The sequence below is a fragment of the Schistosoma haematobium genome, chromosome 5 (genome assembly GCF_000699445.3).
Source record: "Schistosoma haematobium chromosome 5, whole genome shotgun sequence".
Lineage (NCBI taxonomy): Eukaryota > Metazoa > Platyhelminthes > Trematoda > Strigeidida > Schistosomatidae > Schistosoma > Schistosoma haematobium.
The window spans coordinates 12,763,008-12,771,583 of NC_067200.1; positions in this window are offsets into that span (position 1 = coordinate 12,763,008).

Here is an 8,576-nt window from a genome sequence, read left to right on the forward strand (position 1 = left end):
ATAGAACGATGAATTCATTCGAATTCGTCTAATGCCTGTTGTTTTCATTTGTTTCAATTTATAAAAGGATCAAGTTATATTATCTAAGTTGTGTTATCATTATTATTATTGACATCACTGTTATCGCTTCAATTGCTTTGAGTATCCTCGTCTTAAGCTCCTCTTAATTTGTTGATGTGAAATAAGGCAAGTTCACTGAGTCGGAATCCAGTGGTTTCTATTTCAATGTGAACATCAACACTGGGATATAGCAGGTACATCAAGATGACAAGTTCCAACTAGAATGAAATGTCCTCATGGATTCAACAGTTAGCCTTCTATTCAACTTAACTGAAAAGCTTTAAAAATAGTGAGATTCGTGTATGTGATTTGTTGGCCACTTATTTAAATCTTCTGATACCAGTGTATCTGAAAGCTTTGAGTCTACAATTAGGTTGCATATGTGATCATTATCTGATCAGGGGCTAGCTAAATTCAAATAAACGTCGGTCAAAATTACACACGCAGACAAACGTGCAGTATATTTTTTTAAAGATTTCCTTCCTTCAAAAATAAGTTATGAGAATCTCATAATGTAATAAATTTCAGAAATCTTAACAATAAACCTAATGATGGTGTTGAAGTGAACGAGAACACAAAAATGGAGGACAACCAAATGTGTATTAATATAACATTACAGAATCTCTTAGTAAAATTTGAGAACCAAACAGTAAATTGTTCACTTGCAAAGTGTCAATCAACTGCTTCAGACTTGATTGTTCATTCATTTCCATACCCATCAGTGAATTTGTTCTCGTTCTCTTCTCTTCTATCTTTTGAACTTTCTACCTCCAAGCATTTCACTTTCGACTGGCGATACCAGTTAATTATATCTGTCAACATCAGTAGAACACATCACAGTGGGCATTCTAGTAAAGTTATATTACTACAATGAATAAATTTCAAAACAGTAACTTAGTTGTTAAACATAAAATTTCAAAGGGTTGACTTCCTGTATACAAATTTAATGGGTGGTTTTTTTGTGAAATAAATTTGCTCTATAATTTAGACATGATCATAAGTTAAGTAATAACATTACACTACTGTTACCGGATGTCATGTGTTTGATTTCATCATAAAGGTTTACTTCTTTAGAGAAATATGAATGAAAATTCAGTGATTCTCAGTTTATAATGGCAAGTTCATAAATAATAAAAACCATCTTTATCAAGATCCTAAACCTTTACTATTCCCCTGTCTTACGTTTTGAAGAAAGTCTGAACAAATTTAATAATGTTACAATAACTTCACAGTTAATTGGTATGTTTAGCAGAATCAGATAAATCACAAGGCTTGAATAACTCACTAGTAACACCTGACATTGCGAATCTGGGCGATTTCAGTTTGATTCACACAACAGGTATCAATCCCCTAATAACTAGAGACATAACCTTTTGAAGAGTTTTAAATTCAACATGAATCAGGTATAGTGTTTACTGAAGACTATCTCAAACCATCTAACATTAAAAACCAGCGCAAGCAATGCCGAATCACTTAGACGAATGGCTACATTGAGACGTGATCGTTAGGATCAGATCAACAATAAAAAATCCTAACAAACGTGACGCTACTCATCACTTAGTGACTATTCAGTGTAGAATTCAAAGCCATATGTTGACTGAGGTTTAAATATCATGAATTGTAGTGATTAATCGGGATATACACTTAAAAGATGTTTTTCATTGCATATCGTCATTTGTGTAAACCCATACATAACCATAAATTAAAGGCAATATTGGTTAACTTTTAAACTGGAACTTCTCTTTATTCCTTCACTTCTTATAATACTAGTTTTGATCATATGTTCAAAACAGATATAATCCCTGAATACATTCTCTGCCCATAAAATCATCAGGAAAGAATAATTACCTCCTATTTGACTGCTCATAACGTGGCAAATATCTTCTTCTGTTCATTGATCATCATTTCTATCTATTTTTTTTATTTGCTTATGGTAACGAAAATCTTTTTGTTTTGTAGTGGGTAATGGGTGAATGTGAAGGGGGGTATGTTTAATCTTCTGTTGATTATATTTACAAGCATAATTTGTTACACACCACATATGGCCATGTGTTTGTATTCTGAAATCAAGAATAATAATAATTACAATACTCCAAATGCCTAAACTTCAAAGCTTTATCTTACCGACTGACAAATAGTAATTACTGTATTCTTGTTGAGCTATTTATCTTCGTTACAGCTTTTATTTATTTACTTCCTTAATTTAATAGATATGTCTCTTAATACATACTACTTATTAGTACGATCAATAAGTAGTAATGAAAATAGTATAGTTGTGTAATAAGTCAGCTTATTAACTTATTATAAATATGAATACATTATAAATTTATTACAAAATTTATAACATACCGTTTTCTGTAGCAGTATGGCTAGAGAGTTGTATTATCGTATGTAGAATCAAAATGATGAACTTTCTAGATTAACCTGTTTATTCATTTGTTGGTTATAGATTGAATGTATTATGCAGTTAGATTCAGTTGAAAATGAGATCTTCTCAACTTACGTTTCATGTTAATTGTCACTTGTCATCATTAAGTAAGTGCAAGTTTGAAAGAACTGATACTCCCACTGTCACTCGAACATAAATCGATCGATTTCGTTAACTGAAATGTTACCACTGAAGTATTTGATCAACGACTGACCTCATGTAAGACTATACAAACCTGATTTTGATCTCTACTCAATGATTAACCAATGTATAAATGAACTAAGAAAGTTATGGGCGGCCAGACCAAAATATGTCAGGAATCCATGAAATTACTGACAAGTGGACTGAGCTATGTTGGTAGGTGTAGACTATCTGGTTGAGATCCGTGAGACGACAGAACCTTGAGTGACATGGCTCAAAATCGTTTGCAATGGTGCAGGTGCATCCATTCTTTGTGTTCTCCCAAATTCTAATCTTCTGAATTCTTAATGTCCCTTTTTTTCTCTTTTCAAATGTGTTTCACTGGAATATAGTTCTTGAATAACTGGTTATACCTCTACCACCATGGGATTTGAATCGACAATTGTATTTGTGTGCTAATGTAGTGTGGCAAAAAGAACTGATGTACGTACGTACGAAGTTCTAAGTTGTTGCTGACTGAGTGTATAGATGAACGTTCATTCAGTATTATAGACGATTTCACTATCTACCCATTTGATTTCAAAAGTCAGAGCAAGGCAGCGTCATTTTAGAAAGGTGTCACTTAATAACCAGTAAGTAAAACAGTATTTTATAAATTAAGACTAAGATAGGAAGGAAACATTGTTTTAAATGAAACGTCCAGAATTTAAATCGAATAATGAACTCTTTAAAAGTGGCTGATAGAAACTACATGGTTCAGGAAAGTACAAAAATAGGGGCCACATGTAAATAGTTACGTTATTGTAACTGATAATTAAGGTATTTTTATTGTATAAAGTGATGTCAACAAGAGCTTAATAATTCAGTTCACTGAAAGCACCGAAAACGAAAGACATAACGTTATAATTTTTGTACCTAAATATGAAAGAGGAAATTTCTTTGGTCATTAATAAGGTGAAAACTGTTGTTTGTTAAGTGAACATATCAGTGTTGACCTATTCGAAACACTTACAGATACCTTGTATAATTGATGATTCTATGTGCTTTTGAGTGGACTGATAAATAGTCCAATTAATAATGACGTTCAAATCACTGACTTATGAATTTTATGCAAAGTATACTTGGTTGGAATAATAGGTTACTAGTATTAAATCTATATACCTTCAAAGAGTTGCTCGTATATGCTGAGGTTAGATGTCAGGTACCAGGTAAGAGTGGTAAATCATTTGGTGAATGGATATTCATCATCTGAGATGTATTATGTTATTAAGTATGGTGTTGGTGTAACATTAGTAGAAAGGTAAAGGGGTCAAACTAAGATTTGGTTCCAGACCATTAGGTCACTGATTGGTCGACTGAAAAGTGTAGGGTACTTAGTCAGAGTCGTCGAGATTATCTTAAGCTGTTTTGGGATGCGCAAGATAGTATATCTCAGAATCGGCTAAATGCATTTATAATTGCGTTACCCTAGATTCTGAGATCTCAAATTATCATACAGTTCTTATTTTCGACCTTGTCTTTATTCTCGAATCATTTGTCTATATCCAACATTTTTTGCTACCATTAATACCAGGACTCTGGAAACATGACAGGAATATAAGCAAAGATGGATAGTGGCTATCAGTGAAATCCAGGGTGAGCGTTTCGTCCCGTTTGAAACTCATCAGCTGGATGTGCCCGGTATCCCAGAGTTGATTATTCATTCCAAGACTGGAACTCAGCTGCGTTCGCTTCAAACGCCATCGCCTTATCCACTTAGCTACAGAGTCCTGGTAGCTACCTGCTTATGCAATGAGGTGAAGTTTAAATTCACTTGGTATTATTTATTTACAAATAGGACTAAATGCCCATCCTGAATTCCACTTCTAGCCACCATCCATGTTTGCATATCATGCTTGTGACTTAAAGCAATATAGAGGCGTTACGCACAGTATGCACATATGCCAATGAGAGACTGATGATTTGCAATCCTAAACATCAATGCGAAGATTCAAGTAAACAATACCAAATGAATTATGACACGTATATATTTACAAAATTGGTAACTAATCAGTCAGCATATGACACACAACACATAGTTACGAATAACTTCCCAGAAGTTATAAGTGAAAGAATGTATTTCTAAATTCTCAGCGAAAGAATTTGAAGTAAATCCAACGTTTCACCTGGCAATCTGGTCCAAGTTTTTTTCAAGGAAATATAATCAAACATCAAAATTACCAAATATAAAAACACACATTCTTCTTCTTTAATGTCTTACACTAACTCAACGCCCAAATACTGTGAAACTGTTCGATCAAATTTAAACGAAAGTTCTTATTGAAGAATGATTGGACGAAATAGTTTCAATCTTTTCTTAGTTTATGAAGACTTTTACCAGGATTACTTAAAAATAACCAACATCAATTTTATAGGATTGTAATGATTAATTATTAGTATTTGCAAAAATACAACTTAAGTAAAACAATAGGTTAATGTATCTCAACTGAAGGCAAATCAGCTACTTGTTAATAGATATTAGTAGTATCTTTACAATGCCTTTATTTATAATTTTCATATACTAGTTTTCTACACCATTAGTAATAGTCTATCTATAGAGAGTAATAAGATCACCTAAATGTGTTCAGTTTTTTTTCTCAGGAATAACAAATCATGATTGAAGTTTTGATGATAAAAATATCGTTACTCGGTTTTACTTCATCAATTACAAACCTTTTATTATATTAATTTTGGTAAATACAAAAATATAACCTACAAAATCCATTTATGGGGCTCTTTATTTTGTCGTCATTTAGATCGGACGATGTTTGTTGACGGGCTCTCCATTTTAGTGGCTTGAGTTCTGAATCCAAGTAGATCGTATGAATGATCGTTGTCGAAATACATATGTCGCCTATCCTCGTATAAATCACGTTAGTCAATAACGGAATTAAATAAGTCAAATAACGAGAATGGACTTGTGAATACGTATATTTTGTATATGATGTGAATGGTGGGTAAGCTAACTCCCTTTAATCAAGCGTTAATCAGTATTTATAGTCACACAAAAGTAAGTTACAGACATGTGATGAATATAGGATAAGAAATGTACGCACACATATACGCTCATATAAAAACAGTGAAGATTGATAAACAAATAATTAGTAGTAGCATTCCATGTACCTAAATAAATGGTTGCTCTGGTTGTCAGAAGGGGCATCGGCCTCGCGAATTCCGAAGGAACTCGGCTTTCATCATGAGGCGTCGTAACTCTTCTAAATGAAAACCTTCTGACTCTCAGGGCAGAGTTGAAAAGATTTGAATAGTTTTTTCTGGTTAGCGTTTTTTTAGCGAATTAGTTTTCTATGGGATGGGGTCACTAGCCCCATACCCAAGCCTCCTCCTTTATCCAAGCTTGGGACTGGCAGTAGCCTCCAGAGGGACTCCAGGTGGAGTTAAGCAAATAATTAACAAGGTCAAAATATGACTCAAGTAGAATGAATAGATTGGCCTGTCCGAAAGCTAGAATAAGATATATGGGCTTAACGTAATAACTGACTACACATTCATCAATGTATATGTATTTCAGTGTGTGTGTGTATGTATGTATGTGTATGTGTGAGTGTTTACTTGTTTGTTTGTTTGTTTCTCTAAAGAATATGACTGTCTGCTAAATTGTTTATTCAAACAATCAAGACGACAAACTGTCAAACTATTCATGATCAACATTCAATATTCTATAGTCAATTTGGAAATTCTTTTAAAATATTTATGATATAATATAATGAAATGTATTTAGTTTTTAATATTTTATTATTATTTGAATAACCATAGTTATAGTAACCATGCTAAACATTGAATAAGGGAAAATGAACATGGAGACAAAAGATGACAATTTGATCATGAAAATATAATTTAAAATTTAAATCAAATTTTGAAAATGAAATATTTATGGAAGTAGATTTTGTCATTTAGAAAGGAAAAAAAGAAACGTTTCTAGAATCTTCTCTTAAAAATAATATTCATACTATATGTGAATAATATGGGAAAACTAGAAGAATTCAATGTTGAAGATGGCACAGGTATTTAGTGTTTGACAACGCTTTTACCAGCAACGCCTTCTAATATAATTCGTACCCACCAAGAGAAATCAAAAGACAGAGCCGAGGAGATCGGAATAGTGTATTTGGCGATTACCAATATATCGGAATTCTCTGATCTAATCTGGCTAGCGATTGCGGTAGATGTTGAGCACAGCGTTACCACACGTGATCTGGTGCGGATGCATGACCGAGCGCCTTCAGCTAGATGAGTCCACTAAAACATATGCTCAGCATCCAATGTCGAAAACCTACAGAGATATTTATTTTGGGGATTTATTTACCACTACAATGTAAACTTATCATTTAGATCATAGTTTAAATTGAAAATCCATTACTATTTTATTAACAGTATAGAGATGTAAAGTTTGTTGATTTTTGATTGAGATCATGAATTGATCAATATTAGACCATTATTGGGAATCTGGTATCATTGGACTGCCGATTCATTCTGATGTGGGATTATTCACTTGTGTTCATCCACGATATCTCATATAGGATTCAAACTTAGAAAGAAATGGTTATCTAGTGCTTTCAGGTTTTCAGTAGTGGTCTAACATTAATTGATTCATGAGCTCAATTAAAACTCAACAATCTCCACAACTCTAAATTGATAATTAATATGTGTCGCCGAATACGGCCGAGAGTGGGGGAGAGTCCGCTCTTCCTCTCGAAATGCTCTAACATGGACACGCGTATATAGCATCTGCCAGGGAAGTCCTACTCACTGCCCTCTCATGGCAGGGTTGTTGTTTACGAAATTGAGAGGACGAAAAGCGAACGTCCGGCACTTTAACTGGGTTAGTGGACATGAATAGTCCACCTGGAGGAGCTGGAAAACCCTGATTCCAAACTAATGGTTCACATGGGCTCTAGTATCCTGAGGGAACAAATGGCGTATAAACTAATTGTTGGTCACCGGCTTCCATGGAACTGCATCTCCTTACGATGCTCCACTGCCTTGTGGATCAGACCTTCAGGTCGAAGGCTGCGGGTGGAGCCCCCTAAGAAAACCACCTGGTTTGGGCACCCGGGTAGTATCACATCCCTTACACATATCAAATGAGATCTGTGTGGCGCATATGTAGTTGGTGCCTCCTTGTACCAATATCTATGTGTTAAAATGAAAAAATCACTAGTCACTAGCTTCAAGAGGTACTTCTCAGAGTTCTAGTGAGAAGCCTTGACTATTGCAGACCAACCATGTCAGTTGTGAGGCAATTACCTGCCTAAAACGATAGAAGATGGTCATGCTATATCATGGATTGGTTGAAGTCAGAGATTAACACCGTCGGATATCGACACAGTGGTCTAGAGGTTAAGCGTTAACATGCGAAACCGAAGGTCTTGTGTTCGAATCGTACGCACGGGGTCGTAGATACACAATGCTGAAGAGTCCAATACATAAGCATACAAAACAGCCGTCCAATGCTTCCAGGTTTTCAGTGTTGATCTAGCTTAGATCAACTCATGAATCCAACTGAGAACATTTCATACTTATCAATATTCAAAAATTGTTGATTTATGTTGTGTTTAAATGTAAACTATTTGAAATTCTTCTTTTCAAATAACACCTTCATTACTAAATTAATTCATCTTAAATACTTTTTGTTTATCGTTTACTCTTCTACTCTACTTAAAAAACAAAACTGATTTACATTAAATTCAGGAACACAAACGAAATCATATTCATTTTTATGATGTAACGAATCTAGCATAATAAAATAAATTATCCCTCAATTTTTTTTCTTAAAAACAAAACAAAACAACATTCATTTTAGGCAAAGATGGATAGTGACTAGCAGTGGAATCCAGTTTGACGCGCGTTTCGCCCTATTTGAGACTCGTCAGCTGGATCTGCCTACATT